The 17,360-nt window shown below is 39.4% G+C and overlaps 1 protein-coding gene across 15 annotated transcripts in view; it reads right to left on the bottom strand.

Moving 5' to 3' along the window:
* WNK1 (WNK lysine deficient protein kinase 1) overlaps positions 1-17,360 on the bottom strand; it is a 98,282-nt gene that overhangs the window by 66,623 nt on the left and 14,299 nt on the right. The gene's annotated exons all lie outside the window — the stretch shown is intronic.

Below are 17,360 nucleotides of genomic sequence, written 5' to 3'. Positions count from 1 at the left end.
TGCAGTGTTCTCAGTTTACCAAGGCATGATCAATGCACTGCTCACACCAGCCAGACTGACTCACTGGCACAAACTGGGTCCATATGCAGTTTGCATTTAAAAAAACAAAATATTTCAGGAAATACTTATAGCCAAGAATTTCAGAAGCATTGTTTCTAAGTTATTTAGCAATAACCAAAGACCTATTTGTCAGATCTGAGTAAAAATTTTAAGTCACTTGATTTCACATTGTCTTTTCCATTAAAAGGAGGCAGTAAAACCACACAGGATTTACTTATACTCCCATTGTGCTCCAGACTGTAATTCCTCTTCCTTTGTTTACAGGTCATGTGTTTTCTCAATACAATTCAGCCATGTAATATTTAAACCATCCTACATTCATTAAGACCATCAACGTTTTCTAGAAGATTCACAGAGTATTTTCAGGCATGGGCAAACTTCTTTTTCAGATGAAGCTCCAATTTTCAGAAGTATACCATTTCCCTGGATAAAAGCCTGAAAACAGGCTTGAAATCACCTCAGGGATCAGTTTCCTATTGGTGTCTAGGATGTCACTCACCTTCACAATTCTTAGGAAAATGCAAAATCCTTATGTATGACTAATTTAATCTACAGACATCAAAAACCATTCAATCCTACAGCTACTTCACTCTGCAGAAATCAGCATCACCACCTCCTCCCATTCTTTCATAAGTGTATTTGCACAAGTTTTGATATAATATTTGAAGAAACACTCCAACAATTGAGCATTCATGTCTGTTTAGGTGTTGCAGGAGTTTTTAAACATAATTAGTGCTCTCATTTGAGCTGTCTTACCCCTCTGACAGCTTTCCTTTCAGTATAATGAACAAGGCAACATAAGTTCTGTTTCAAACCTCAATCTTAACAGCTTCAAACTGCTGAGACAGAAAAGCAGTGAGCTGCAAGAGGTACAGCTGACCATACACACATGCACCAGTGCTTCAAATAACACAATCACAATATCATCCTTCTTACAGGAAAATAAAGCAGTATGCTCAGCCTCTGCTGATAATTCACTTATAATTCATTTTTTTAAGCCATTGTATTTAGCTGTAACTTCAGCTATTATATATGGTCATTATACAAAAAAGGCCGTAATAATTACTTTTTTATCACTTTTAAACTGTCAATATGAAACTTGCATTCATTTTGTCCAAACCCAAGATTTTTGATACACACTGGATTAAATTTCCTTTATTGTGTGCATACTAACAAGTTATCTACTACAAACACTGTTAACCAGCAGTTTTAGACCTACACTTAACATCAAGTCAAGTGTATTTCACTTCATTCTCGTTTTAACCCATGTAACCCAACCTCCCTTCAGGTCTTTATTCCGTTTTCCCTGGCCCTGTACTACCATCCCCAAATAGAAACTAACAAGTGCTAACCACTGTTATCAATGAACAGACACTCACTTTTGGACTCATTTCTCTCCCTGGTCACATCCCATGGCAGCATCATGATCCTGCAAACACAGCTGTGACGCTCAGCACAGACACTCAACACTTCAGGGCTGCCATGAAAAACCCACCAAGACCATGCCATAGACTAAGTAAAACAACACTGCTTTGAAAGTCACAGTGGCCCAGTGATCTGGGACAAGTTTGGACAAAGCACAGGCCAAAAACTTTCACCCAGGAACACAGCTATGTTTTTGCAACCAAGGAAACCCTGCACCCTTCAGTACACAACTGCAGCAGCAAAAGGGAACATTAAACAGAGCTGGGAGAAAAAGACAGAGAGGCCACTTGTTTCCTAAGCCCAGCAGTGCATACTACCTTTTACTACCCTCATTTCCTTGGACACACAACCCACACCCTCATCTCTAACAGGTTTTTATATTCTTCTCCTAAAGGAACTCTAATGCTAGGTTACAGAAGATGCCAATATAGTTTAAAAGAACCCACAACCCTAACATTTGGGAAAATACTGAGTCTCCTGTACAATTAAACCAACGAAGTCTGTGTACACAATGACTGGTTTTAGCTGTACAAATTACATTCTAATGCAGCTTGCAAACAGTTGGCCTGCAGGCCAACATGCAATTTAAAGTGACGAGTCCATTTTCAAAACCTAATTAAAAATATTAGACAGCAAGATCTCCCAGGCTGCATAGACACAGACTAGAATAGAGCCTATGCCAAATGCATGGTGGCATTCTTTGAGCAGTTAGCATGGGCAAAAGTGACAACTTCACCTCATGCTTGTTCTTGTACAAAAACGTAACTTAAGCAGCTGCAGCTACTAAAATATTGAAATAAGCAAGGAAAATAGAGCACTGTATGTAATTTGGGAGACTGAGATGTTACCAGCTATGTTAGGTATACATAGTCCAGGAAAAGCAGAGCAATGAGAGTATCTTGGCATCACATGGAATCCAGAGAGTAGCTGCACAGCATAGCTGTGGCAGAGAGCAAGAAGCCATCATCACTTAGTGAGAATTTAAGAGTGTTTTGCAAGACTTTGGGAAGGGAACAGTTTCCAACATCCTCAGTTATAACAACTGCATACTCCAAAAGACTCAAGCCCAGATGTGTCTTCCCTACAGGGCAGCTACTGGGGCAGTACTCAGAATCCTGCAGAATTGCAGGATCCTCAGCTGTATCTCCACTTCTAAAGATGTCATGAAATCTGTGGCCTGTCACTCAAAATATGCCCTTCTTTTGCTTGAATAATTTTAAGTGTGAATCAGATAAGGAGATTTATCCCCTGCAGACTTTTTCCTATCACAGTCTAAAAATATGTATATAAATGGATCATTTCCACACGTATTTGTTGTTTTCATTTGAAAGCAGAAATTAATTTCACAGATTAACATTCCTAGATCAGTTAAACAATTTTAATGTTTTTGTTTGTTTTTATTTTTTTTAAATCAAACAGCCAAAAAACTAAAAGTAGAAAGACTCACAAGTAGTTTTTCATAAGCCTAGGAAACTTAAACAATTTTACAAAGAAGCCAGCACTTTAAGAACAGTTAGTAATATACAGCTGATATCCTGTCTTTCAAAGGCCAAGTCATTTTGGAATTCCCATTAATAAAATTTAAAAATGGACATATTCTCTCCTTTCTTGGTCTTTTTTTACCATAAGCAGTCTTAGGCAGACACCACAAAGTCCTAAATCTAGAAGTTATCAAATCACATTCTTGTAGTAGCTCAGCTGGCACATGCTGAGCAGATATAGCCCAAATATTTTTAAAAATATACAAAGCTGTCAAACTATAGGAGAGCTCGCTTCCTAAAATGGATTTAACTACCTTATAAAATGGACAGCATTGTTCTTCCTAAACTGATAGCTTCCCTGGAGGACCTAAGTGTCACATCCCAATCACTGGGCTGCCCTTTGAACAAACTGAAACAGATGCATCAAGCCTACTCTGTTCATTTCATTCATTCCTTTCCACCTACATTAAATTGTTTTGACAAGCCAGGACACACAGCAAGGCGTCCCAGCACGTGATTTGTGGTTCTGCAGTGCCAGGGGCCTGAAAGGAGAGGAGCAGCAAATGAAACGATTGTTCAGCTCAGGGTGATTCAATAAGCTTTTTCTTGGCTGTTTCCACTTATCCAGGTCCTTCCCATCACATTTGTTTTGGTCTGGAAAGAGCTAGCAGAGGTGTTTACATTTTTCAATGTAAAAACAGGGATCTTGGGCATTCATGATAAACCAGGTACAGGTTTAGTCTTCCACTAATTTCCTTCATGTACATGCAGCATTGTTACTACCCTCTTTCTACCCCTGTACCTACATGCCTTATATAAATAAAAAACAAACCAACCCAAAACAACTCCCTTCCCCCCCTAAGATTAGCTATTGTACCAAGCCACAACAAAGCTCATAAGCAAAAAATGTCTATAGTCCTCTGCTGATTTGTTTCAGCCAACACTTACTATCTACTCAGCATCCTTCATAAGGAAAAAAATACATTTCTGGCACCTAAATTAATCTTCAATTTCAACTGGGAGACTCACATAGTCACTGAGCCTACCGAGTAATTACCCATGTGTTTTCATTTCTGTCTGTCCACCGGTAAGAGTTCTGTCCTGTTCACATCAGGACAAGAAATCACACATCTGCAGAACACATCCCAGGGCCCAGAGCAGTCACAGGGCCCACTCCAGACAGCAGTGGCAGCAGGGGAGCCTCCTCACCAAGGCACTGCACTCTGCTCACATTGCTAGAATCTCTTCAGCCAGCCCAAGCTCAAGCAAGGCTCCCACTATTTTGACTGACTGACACCAAAAGGCCTGAGCTGAAGTCTGGGACAGTTCAGCTGGCATTAAACAGACACAGTTTTGCACTGGTGGCACAGTGCACCTCACCCTCAAACACATACTAGAGGATACCAAGCAAGTGGCCACCAAGAGAAAGACTCTGCATGAGAGGAACTACTGCCAACTCCGAGGTGATTTTCACTTCCTTAACATCAAGGACAAAAGGACAACTAACATCAGTGAAGTGGTGGAGAACCTTCATGCACAGCAGAACAAACCAGACTCAGAAAACTTCCCATGATCTCAGACTCGTAAGCGAAATAGGTCAACTTCAAACTGTTTGGGTTTTGGGGTTTTTTTCAAAATAAAACAAACCTCTGTGGATGAGCTGCTACACAGTTTAGCGCTCTTCCATCTTCCACAATATTAGGAAGATAAGGAAACAGAGGAAGACTGGACACTTCATATACTGCAGAGAGGTTTTACTAGCTGTCTGCACATCACACCACTAGATCCAGAAATTATATACAGCTACAGTGCAGGGACAGTTAAAGGGTTGTTTTGCAGGGAGGGTTAACTAGACTACAGCAACAGTATGCAGTTTAAATCCAGACATGCAGCAGAAAAATTAGTAGCAATGAACTGTATTCAAGTGATGTGATCTGTAAATGTACAGCCATGAGAGACTTCAAAGTGCTGTTGAATTATAGATCACCTTGCTTGTGATTCAGGCTAATTATCTATCTCTGCTGAGGTTACACTGAGCAGCATTTTGTCAGGCATTCAAACGTCTGAAAATTTGAGTGAAGACACTGCAGCTCCCAGCCTATTATTTGGAGGAAGAAGTAGCATACAGAACAGACAAATGTTCTTCTGTGTGCATTTCTGCAGCATATGAGAAAGGCTTTGCAAGCCTTTAAGCAAGGTTAATGAGGGGTCATCAGAGGAGAAGCTAGCAAGACTGTGCTCTGATATTCAGCACTGTTAATGGAGCTGAGGCTTTGTGGGCTGCAGTGTTCTCATCCCGAAAAAATCTAGCAGTTAAAGAGGAAAAAAGAGCACAGTAACCACTGAGCTAGATTAACAAAATATCAACAAAGAGTCCACTGAGCTTAAAAATCACCCAGCATTACACAGTTGGTGCCTAGAAATGGAAGTCTCAGTGCACAAGCACTGCATCTACTTTTCTGCACCAACACATAAACCACTTAATACTTTCCAGCATTAAAGACTAGGTAGAGAGATAAAAGGGAAGGAAAAGTGACTGTTCAAAATGCATCCCTGAACAGAAACAGACAAAAAAACTGATCAAAGATCTGCACAGATCCTTCCATCACTCTACTTTCTACAAACTACTGAACAAAAAAAACTGATTAAACAGAGCTGAACAGCTGCTGTTCCTAAAGTACATATCCAGGCTAAAAAACAGCAGCTCCCCCAGCCACTCCTCATAAGGTTTGTGCTCTGGACCCACTGCCAGCTTTGCTGTTCTTCATTTGGCATGCTCCAGCACTTCACTGCTCTGCTCTTAGTGAGAGGCACAGAACTTCCCAGCCACTTTCCTGCTCACCTTAAAGATAGAAGACAAAGCTTCTGACAGGTAGCAAAACCCTATGCAAGGCCAAGTTAATGCCTACTGAAAGAATTATTTCACCTTGCTCCTTGGCAAGTCTCCACAAGGAGAATCAATTTTATATAAGCTACAGGCAATATTCATGGAGGTGCAAATAAACTGAGGAAAGATAATACTGAAGTATAAAATACATATCCAGCACAAAAGAAAAGAACAGGCTTGAAACAGTTACACATTTTACGGTTCCTGATTAAAGGTAAATATTTGCTGTAAGTTTCCTCTTACACAAGGTATTAAAAATGCTTTAAGTTCCAGGAAAGTACACAAGTAGTCAACCTGAGTGAATCACTGAGGGATTATTCCCACTGCTTGTCAGTTTCCTGGTGAAAAGCATCTGTAGTCTAAATTTTTCATCACTGATTATGTGGAAGGCAAAGGAAAATGGGTAATTGACTTGGTAATTCTCTTCTGTGTTTTAATTTCTGGTATTTCAATGCACTACATAGTAACTAAATAGAAAATTTATTGGAAGATTAAGTAATTTGTTAAAAACACAAAAAATACAAGTGCTTCTTGTCCTTTCCTTTACAATTGTTGCCGTTAAATGATACGGCAAGTGTGCACAACTTTATTTATGCTGCTCAAATGTTAGAAATTAAGAAACAAATTATACATAACCTGACAGATAAGTGATGCCAGGAGGAGGGAAAGAGGGAAATGAAACTCTGAGTGATCAAACAATAGGAGGACAGAAGTCTTCATCAGTCACCATTTAGTCTGAGTAAGTCAATTATACATATCCTGAAGGAACTTGTACCTCATCTTTGTCTCAACACTGAAGGGGAAATATCTGCAAACTACAGCCCACATATGTGACCAAAAGATTCCAGCACCACTCCCCATTTTATCCTGTGATTGTCTCTGTTTTGATGAAGCTGTGACTCACCACCACAGGGCAAGGGGGCAGAACACCAAGAATTCTGTTCCTCTGTGCTCACTTTCCTGCTTTTACATTTGCAGCAGCCCCTGTGCCACCAGCAGCAGTAGCAGCATCTAAGACACCTGGTGGCAGCAATGTCATGGACTTCTAACCTATGCTGGAAGAGACATCCTCAGCAAGAGTATCCTGGGAACAGGAAAGGTGTCAGAACTGATGACTCTGCCTGCTTGCACCAAGTTCTGGCATCGTTGCAAATACAATCTCCATCACAACCACAACAGCAGAAAAACACTAACAGTAGATGAGAATGTTTCTTCTTTATATAAGGTCACACCAGTCTTGCAAGTACACTTCCCAATAACAAAGTTTATCTTTTGTTACAGTAGCAGTGTGGGAATTCTTATTTTCAGCAATGCCAAGGGTGACCACACTGCTGGGATATTGCTCTTGGATACCATCTGCAATATTAGTTGGAAGGCTCATGGCCAGTGCTCACCAGAGACAGAGAGGTGCAAACACACAGCTTCCAAAAATTCAGCCAGGGTAGATTTTTAGGTTACTGCCAACATTTTAAGAAGCATTCATAATTTGTACAAAATTTCTATTGGATGCTTGCTTTCCAGAGCTGGGTTATGTGTGAATAAACACATTAATACACATCTGTACTACTCCCCTCCCCAGTCTCTCACATCAGCAGCACCATCCTTAGGCAAAGCAAGTTGGCTGAACTCAAACCTGAGCCAAATACCCCTTCCAAAGAAAACAATGACTGAACTGTACATCATCCAATCAGATTACATTAAATACCATACTCATACTTTACCAAATCAATTGCATATTTTCCTTTGCTCTCCAAAAAAATCAGAAAGTAAAAAAATTGAAACAGTAGATATGAAACCTAAAGCTTAGACATGACCTCTTCTGGAATGTTCCAGGTCCTCAAGAATCTGGACTAAGAATGGCAAGCAACTGTTTAGGCTTCAGTCATTTCTATTCTAGGGTTGCTCTAGGCAGCATTTGTGTTTCCTTACGTAGAAGACTTGAGGGGGGCAAAAAAAAAATAAAAAAAGGTAGCTAGAAGATTTATTTAATTTATCCATCCTGAGAGGCTGAACATTAAGGGCCAGTAATCAAAATGCTGGGCTATACAAAAATAATCAGTAAAAGAACAGAGAACCCATCTATTTATTTTCACTTTTAAATTGTTATTTGATCCATGGAAGACAAATGGATAAGTTTGTTTCCTGATAGCAGTTCTCAACAAGGCTTATGTTTATTACATACAGCTTATTAGAGAATTGAAGTGTTAGCTGAACTGAATCCTTGATGAGCTATTAACCAGCTGGACCATCATGTCACTTGGCTCAGATGCCTCATTAAAAGTTTCCAAGTGCGTGTCAGCTCACATTTTGCACTGAACTGATGATTCTGTCAGTGAGAGGTAAGGTACATCCAATCACCTCAGTTTTATTTTACTGTGAAAACCCAGTTCTCCACTCAGGGGTGACAATACTTCAGGAGAAAAAGCCTTCTACATAATTCATTCTGGTGACCTCACAGATTTATTAATTCAATGCATTAGAAGTGCAATTGTAGTTTTTTGTTCCAGTATTTCTGTATGGCTCAGAGTCCTTTTAGGCGTAGCTGCATGTCTAGAACATTAGAGTAAACCCTTAACTGCTTCAACTTAGAAAATCTAACACATATTACAATTCTTCATCTCACATTCTTCACAAAGGTAACGGCAAATAGGAAAAGGTAGCTATAGCCACTTTTCAGCACACCGGAAAGTTGCATCAATGTGCTGACTGGAAAACACACAGGAGTTTCAAGATGACTGCAAGGATTCACAAATAATGAGCACAGTAAGGGTTCAGAAGAACTAGAAACCTTCTTGTGACTCTGAGCAGCTCCCTTGCAAAAATCTCAGCATAAAGCTTAGAGACAAGTATCAGATCAGCCTGCCCTGCTCCCCACACTCCTCCAGTGGTAAAACAAACTCACATCAGCTTACAGTACATATTGGCTTTAACACTGGTATACACATTGTGTTTGCAGCCTGGTTACCCTACAGCAGTTACTCTTCCCAGCTTCCCTCCTTTTCCTGCAAACACATCCAAAAAAAGTATTCATTTAATTTACAAAACTGTGGATTACTATCAGTTATGACAGGATGACATATGAAGTGTAGGCCAAGTACTGGCAGCCAAGAGAAAATCCTTACAACAATCACCAGAGAACTCCATGCCAGAGATCTCTGATTCAGAGACAGATCTCTCATTCAGAGATCCTTCAGAGATCCATGAAAAAACCACAAATAATTGCCAGGTGTTCTGCATGTTCTTGGAGAACAAAAGACATCAAAAAGGGATCTCCTGTAGGGAAAGACTAAAGAGATTCAGGAACAGTGAGTTTTAAGGGGTGACCAAAATTTGTGTTCTAGATGAGAACTCAGAAATACTTTCCATAAATACCAGTATCAGTACTAGCATTTCACAAACATGAAAGTCCTAAAACACACTGGAGAAGCATTTCCAAAATTTTTTAAGCATAACTGGTGTAAGTTTCCTGTGATCTACAGAATGCCCATCTTCACCTCAGGGTTCTCATAAAGGGAACCATTAATAATTCTTCCATGCTTACCCAAAAGGCTGACTTATGAAATCAGTTTCTTGCATCACTTGAATGTTTACTACAGACTTCCACAATAATACCACATACATCAGAGACACTTACTCCACCGGCACACTGTGCACATCTCTCTTGGCTAACACCATACATGATCTGCATCTAAGAAGTTACTCACAAAGTCACAAATATTTCAGACAGTACCAAATGAACAACTAATATTCAAATTTACTAATATATAAATTTAAAAACATGCATATTATCTTTCACAGAGCAAGGAATTTGAGTAGTTAATTCAGGAGAGAGAAAACACTCAACTTTTTAACAGTGAACAGTGGTAGGATGAACAACTAAGAAAACTGGCATGATGAAGCATACTCTGCATCCAGAAGCTTCACTTGCTTTGCAATTCAATCCTGAACAATATTAAAACACATTAAAATAGAAGAGAAAACAAGGTGTAATTGAAATGCAGTTGAAGGGACTACTCAGCTCCTATTACCTAATGAAATACAGCATACAATACATAAAACAGCCTGGGTTTTATTGTATTCTAAATCAAAGCAATAACATGCACAACTTGGACACAGAAGGACTATTTTTACAGAGGATGAAAGGGAAAAAACCCAAATCCCACACAAACCCTTGAAGAGTTGGATTAACCTGCAAGAAAAGCCATTGGCAACTAAAATTCAGCATTGTCAAACAGGTGAGATCAAAGCATCCAGAGAGTAATCTTGAAAGGGAGACAAAACACACAGCTAGGGAAAAAGCACTACATGAAGTTTAAGATGAACAGTTAAGATTTCTTTTGCCCTGGAATTTGGGAACTACATACACAGTATTCCCACTGGCAAGGCTATCCTGTATTAATCCAAGCGTTTTTTTTCCAAAGAATACTACTGGGAATATCCCACACTGCCAGAAGCCAACCATGACCTAGAAGGCCTCAGATACTCAACGCGTTATCTATGAATCAGCTATTCAAAATGCTACAGCTTATCCAAAAAGTCTGGTTCTCATTACATTGTGCTTTAGTCACATACTGTCTGTCCTTGGTCTGGTGCCACTTCATTTCAATTGTTTGAACAGGAACACTGGAAGGAATTTCTTGAAGACAAACTGTAGTGCCTGTGCATGCCATGGTCCAAGGGGCCTGCCTTAAATGGGTCATCACAACCTGTAAACAGGCTTCTTTGTTTTCCATTTACCTCCTACTTTGTCCTACTGAAGAATTTTACCTGCAGTTCAAAATTCAGCTGAATTGTGAACTAAAGCGCTTTATCCAAAAAAACATCTAAAATACTCAAATAATGTATCCACACAGTGAAATATCTAATATTCTGTACATCATATACAAAAACTACCAACTAGTTTTTGGGTTTTTTTAATGTTTAACATTGATGTTTAACATTGAACAAGTTCCCTTAGCCAAAAAGGTATCTGAAAACATTTTTAGCAGAATGGCTCTGTCTAAGACACTCAATGTGTCAGCCAGTATGCACACACAAAAAGTTATGGAAGTTGGAATTCCAAGGAAAGCAGTTTGTGAGAAAAGCTGCTCTGGTACAGCATCCCTTCTTTCACTGGCAACAACCACATTGCTGTGGGGATAGTGGGTAAGTGGATTTAAGATATTCCGTATTCCTGTTTAATTTAAATTCCTTGCCCTGCCACACAACCCCAAACAACATCCTAGTAAAACCATTTTAATTAAGGTAAAAACAGTATCATAAAGATAATAGACACTTGGATCTGGTTTTAGCCTGAAATGCACTAAATAGTACTTTAACAAGTACACAGGCCTGCTCTTGCTAGAGTCAGCCCCCAGTCCTGAGATAACAAAGGCCACACAGCCCCCTTTTTCACAGGACACAGATCTCTGAACAGATGTCTGACACAGCAGCCACATTCATTTTCAGAATAAGAGCCCAACTACCAGCAAACAGGATGTGAACAGAGGCAGGACAAGTCCACATAAGCAGCAGACTGGAAGCACCTGAGAACTAATTCTTCTGCAGTTCTGTTACTGCTCCAGCATTTTCTTCAATTAACTCAAAACCAATCCTAGTGCCAAAACGAACTTTCCAAAAAAAATTCTAATGCTTGAATGCTTAATTTTAGAGACTGATAAAAACTTCAATTCCTTTTAAAGACTATCAGGCAGCTTTGTAAATTGTTTCCTCCTGAAGACCCTATCACTACAATATAAAATTATTTTTCCACAGAATGGCTGTGATCCAAACACAGATCTCAGCACTTTGGAGGGACAGCTGTGTGAAAATCTCTTGAGAGTTCCATTTCAAGACCTCTTCGTCTAGGGGCTCAAATGATGCAAATGTCATTAAGTGGTTTTAAAATCCTCAAAACTTAAGAACATTTATAACAATGTTCTTGCTATTACCACAGGAGTTTTTGTTTATATCTTGTTTCTTAGTTTGAGCCCCTCAAACTGAATTTTTTCAAAGGAAACAGAGGGAAGACAAGGACTTTTTAATCCTTGTTTGCTAATTGTTAAGTAAAAGTGAGGGCCAAATGGAAGAAGCTGTGGTCACAGCACCTCAGAATTATTGGAAAGTGGCTTCAGTAACCAGCAAATAATATTACAGTACAGAGCAGCAAGTGTTAAAACTCAAAATTTATAACTAACAGCACTGTCTTCAATAGAATTGTGAAAGAAGAACAAAACCAACAAGCAGGAGCTGGATAGATGAATCACAGTCTCAGAGTTACAGCCCTATCTTCAAAGCTGTTAGCAGGCTGAAAAATTCATCTTCAGAATGAGTTGCAACATATCTGTCCATCAGAAGCAGACATTCCCCCTTGTGATTTCACTTTGCAAGTAATAAAATCCAGACTGCACTGCAAAGAACTGCAGTTCCCCCCCTGGCCTGCTCTTGCCCTGAGCACTCTGCCCACAGAGGCTCAGAGGGTTTTGATGCTATTTTAATCTCTCCTGTGCTTCCAACACACACTGGATCTCACAGATCTTTCTTGTAATTTCCTATTTCAAAGCACACTCTCTCAGAGAGACCTGGTCCATACTCGAGGCACCTTCTGCTGAAGTTTCCCACAGCCATTTGGTTTGGCTCAGTCTGCAGAGCAAATTAATGCTCAATACAGAGCAAACTGAGATAGCTTGAGCACATTCACCATTCTGAACTGCTGACTCAGTGCAAATGACTCCATTTCAGAATTAGTCACACATGTGAGTATGCGAGGTGGAAACTGAAATTTATGCCACTATGAACTCTTCTTATCTCAACGACTTCAGTATGCTTGTGCCTAAATAAGGATTTCACAAGACATCTACTGGCAATCATCAGGCTTGTGGAAACAGGATGCTTTTCCATGACACGCAGTGGAATGGGATGGTTCTGTAACAACACACTGAAATCTTAAGACCATAGAAGAGACTGTAGCTTCATACCAAAATTATCAGAGTTACACCCAGAATTTCATTTTTAAAATTGAAGATTAACAATATTCAGGCAAGCCAGGGGGTAACTGCCTTTTCCTTTTATGCCCTCCTGCCACTCCTTCCTTCCAGAACACAATTTCAAGTTTTCACTTCCCAGGAAAGGCAAACATTCGACATAGCACAGACCAGGCTCTGAGCTAATGAAAAAGGAATTCCCATCCAACATTTTAGACAGTAAATACTAAAACAAAACTAAAAGCAGTCGAGTACTACTCTGATTATAGCTGTGTTCAGATTGTTAATAGATTTTTTGCAGTTGTTTCATTTATATACATTTATTTGGACTTTATCTTCTCCTCCTTTTGTACAATCATGATTCCTAGCACAAAAAAAAAAGGAGGAAAAAATAACACAACACAAACAATTCTCTAACTCAGCCATCTGTGTAACAACATAGTTTGCTGGTAGCTGTTTTACTTAAACACTGAACATCAAGAGTCCAGTTTGATGTGGAAAATCCAAAAGGTATCTAAAAGAACAAACTATAAATATACCAACTTCTACATTTTAAAATCATTACACAAAAATTAATAAAAAAGGATTTTTACCAAATCTGGTAAAAATCAAAGTTATATATTCCATTCTTTCTATAATATTTTTTCCTTAAAAACTCATAGAAAAGCACACATTTTGACTAGGGCATTTGCTTTTAAAATAATACGAAATTCATCTTTCAAGATCTGAATTGACTACAGCTAAAGTAATTTGAGCAGTGTATTTTTACAGATGCTTCCTTCAGACAAATTACAACATAGTGGTACCAAAACTGCTTCTCCATATCTGACTACTGAGATTAACAGCTGCAAAGTCTGCTGCTTGTACAAATAGAGAGGCTGCTGCTCCACAAAAGACTTTCTGCTTGAAAACTTCAATTCCTATTTCTCCAGAGAAACAACATGATGAAGCAAGTCATTTCTGAGGATATTAAAATTTCCTAGCTTAAACAGTTGCAACACAAAGAAGTGAACTGAATTACACTGTACAGCTTTGCACCCTGCATTTCCCATCCTGAGGGTCTGACTGCCACATCCTGTACAAAAGGTAATTATACATTTGTGAAGCAAAGCCAACACATCGAGTAAGTTCAACAAACTGCTTCATACAGATGGTGACACAGATTATTCACAGGCTAGAACATAGATCAAGTCTTCAAAGTTTAAAAAAAGGTAGTTTCCAAGTAAGTCTAATATAGAAAATGTCACTTCTTTCAAAGTTTATTCATCTGAAAACTTTACTTGGAAATACTTCCTCAGCACACAGACAACACACCTGTCTCAACACTGCTTTTAGGTCCCTGCTTCACAGCTCTCAAGTATAAAAAGTTAAGGTGCCAGTGGATGCAATAAAGCAAGAATTTTTCTCTGAAGCACCTGTAACAGCTTGGCTGAAGCTTCTTAAACAATTAAGCTCAAGACAGACACTTGGCTTGAAAATTTGCAGCCCAGGTAGTGAAGGCACACACCAGCTGAGCAGGCTCTTGTGACAGGACTCAGTCTGAAGTGGTGCTGCCATGTGCACCAATAAAGAATTCAAAAGCAGATGACCACTGTGTAAATACAGAGCATTACCAACACACTTCTTCCAAAGACAGCTTGTAAAATTACAGACCATTACAGAGATAAACTGCAGAATGAACATGAAAGACAAAGCTAATTTTCATTCTTTCAGAAGAAGTGAAGTGAGTATCAACTGACACATTATGCCAACTGATGGGTGGTAATGCAAAGAAATTCAGATATATGGAACTTATCAATAATTTTAACCAACATTTTAGGCATTGTCACCAAGTCTCAGACTGAACATTCAAATATTAAATTGTTGTAGCAGGATTTTGGACAGCAACACACAGAGGGGCTGCAAAAGTAAGCAAGGTGTCTCCCCATACCATTTCACCCAAGGAAGTGCCCAGAACAACTTCCTTTGGGCAGCTTCATCTCACTGCATGCAATGCCTGGATTTCCAGTTACTCAGCATGAGAGCACATCCCTCTAACACTTTTAGAATCAAATTACTGCAAAGACCTAACAGCAACTATTGCTTCACTTGCAGATCCTTTTCTGAGTGAAAACAGAAAATTGATGCACTTAGTTTGCCTTTTCTAAAGCCCAACACTCCAAACACAGCATGTGATGTTCTGTGCTTTCAACCACCATTTAGTAACTCCAGAAGGGGTTTTCTATCCAAAGCTCCACAGCTGTAACATCCAAACTGGATCCACAAGTGATCCAGAAAGATCAGTTCACTGCTTAGGAGAAGACTAGGAAACAGCAAGGTGGGAAACTTGACAACACATATCTCCTCAACCCTCAGAATCAAAGAAAACACATTTTATGTCCACAACCTATAAGTCTTAACAGCCTAATGTTGTCCCAAACCAGTAATAACTATGGAAAATGGCTGTAGTGCCTCTCAAACCTACTGGGAAGCCTTCTTCTGGCCTTAAGTTTACTCTACATCCCTTTTTTCAGGGAAACTGGCATACTTGTCAGTGAACAATCAGCTGGTTCCCTGCAGTTAACTTACACAACATCATTAGTGCTAGTCAGACACTGAATTAGAAACAGAGTTACAAAGCAGATAAACCAAGATTCCTCATCCAAACTTTTTTTTTCCCATCAATGCTACAGCAGGAATTGGTAGAAACACAGAAGAAAACAAAACTCATGACAAGGATTTCAATAGGAAAGGGATAAAAAATAAACCAAACAAAAACCCAACACCAAAGTGTGATTATTTGGAGTCTCCAAGTTATACCACCACCAGTCCCAGTCCTACTGTACACTCTGGGCTAATGTGGGGCATGTGGCTGGATACGAGCAATCTCTGTACTATCACCATTCAGGAAGAAATAAAAATCTAAATGCAACAACCACAGATGCCTACAATAAAGTGATAAAAAGGGAAATTAATTCAGTTCTGTTTCCCCAATAAGACAGTCAACCCCTCTTATCTTTGATGAATGTGTCCCAGGATGTGCCAAAGTGCACAGCACCATGACCCTTGATCTCTGCTTGACACAAGTCATCATTCAAGGCTCAAGATATTTTGCTGTCCCAGTATGTGTGACAGACTGTTCAAACCCCACAAAACACAGCCAGGCTAACTGCTGTACTTGCTGCTTTTGAGAGCACACACTGATGACTCCCAGATTGTCAAGCTGTAAACCTGACACGAAACTACAAAACAACCACTCACGTGAGGTTCCAGATAAAAGACTTCCAAGCTTGCTGTCACCAAAGCAAGAGATCACATGCCAATATACAGCTGGAAAAACACCAACATTTATCTGAATATGAGCTATCCCAGGCAAGTTATTTAATGGAGAGTCAGAGAACAGGGAAAACCAAATGATTTTGAAGAAAAAGCCCACACTTTTTAAAAGGTGCATGCTTTCTGTTCCCAGAATCTAGGCCAACTGTATGGATCCAAACATAAGGAGTTTTCCACTGAAGATGGCATGCACTTCAAAGGCCACAAAATCCACATTAAAAGACTCCAGCACAGCTTCAGCCTCCCTAACTCCCACTAGCCTCCCAAAATCTGTAGAGCTGCAATCACTTGCTTTAGAGCTTCTATTGCAGAGGCACTGCATTAATGAATTCAAGCTGAAAACCATTTTTGAAACACAATGCACTAGGAAGCAAAAGTGAGATCTATGAAGCAACTTAACCAGACAGTGTTTTAGCATTTTCTTTTCTTTTTTTTTTGGTGGGTTGTTTCAAGGGGTTATTTCTTGAAGCCCTGCAGACACTAGGAACTAGCAGTGTGGTCAACTGCATTTATTGTTCTGTTGTCTAAAAGCATAGACATGAAAAATGTCTTTGCTAGCCCTTTGAACAAGAAGGCTTTTCAGAGCAACAGGCACAATTCCTCTCAAGGTTTGAGAAACAGGTGGTTTCACTAAATCACGGTCAATTTCTCCACTTGTTTATGGTTTTCAACAGTCTGTAGTTACTGCAAATTTTTGTTTCCTTTCTAATTCCGTTTCAGTCCTATGCAGTCTTCATTAGTCAAGAACTACAATCTTGCTTTACAATAGTTTTCTGCAGAGAAGCTATTTTAAGTTAATGACCATGCCCATTCGCCCATTAAAGTGCTTTTTCAGTCATGGACTTAGCACTCAACATTTTTTTTATGGCACTTTGTTTCACATTATGCTCAGCAGCCCATGCAACACATGACATTTTGTAACCAAATAGCCAATGGCCATTGGCAAACTTCCCCACCCCTCCCTTTCTCAATGTTATTGGAACAAATAGCCTTATTTGCACAAAAAAAACCCCTCAGCAACCTGCAAAATCAAGTTAACCCCCTTAATAATCTGTGTCAAGTAGATTTATTACAACTTTCATTACACTCAATTCACTGCTAGCCAGAATCACACAGGTACCTCAGCTTTTTTGCCAGAAATACGTATTGCAGCACAGACTGAGGATTATCAGCCAGCCAAAAGACTGGGGGTGATATTCTGGATAAATGTTCTTGCCTAGTAAAACTACA

This window comes from Passer domesticus, chromosome 5 (assembly GCF_036417665.1).
Source record: "Passer domesticus isolate bPasDom1 chromosome 5, bPasDom1.hap1, whole genome shotgun sequence".
In the NCBI taxonomy this organism is placed as follows: domain Eukaryota; kingdom Metazoa; phylum Chordata; class Aves; order Passeriformes; family Passeridae; genus Passer; species Passer domesticus.
This window is presented reverse-complemented; position numbering and strand designations above follow the sequence as displayed.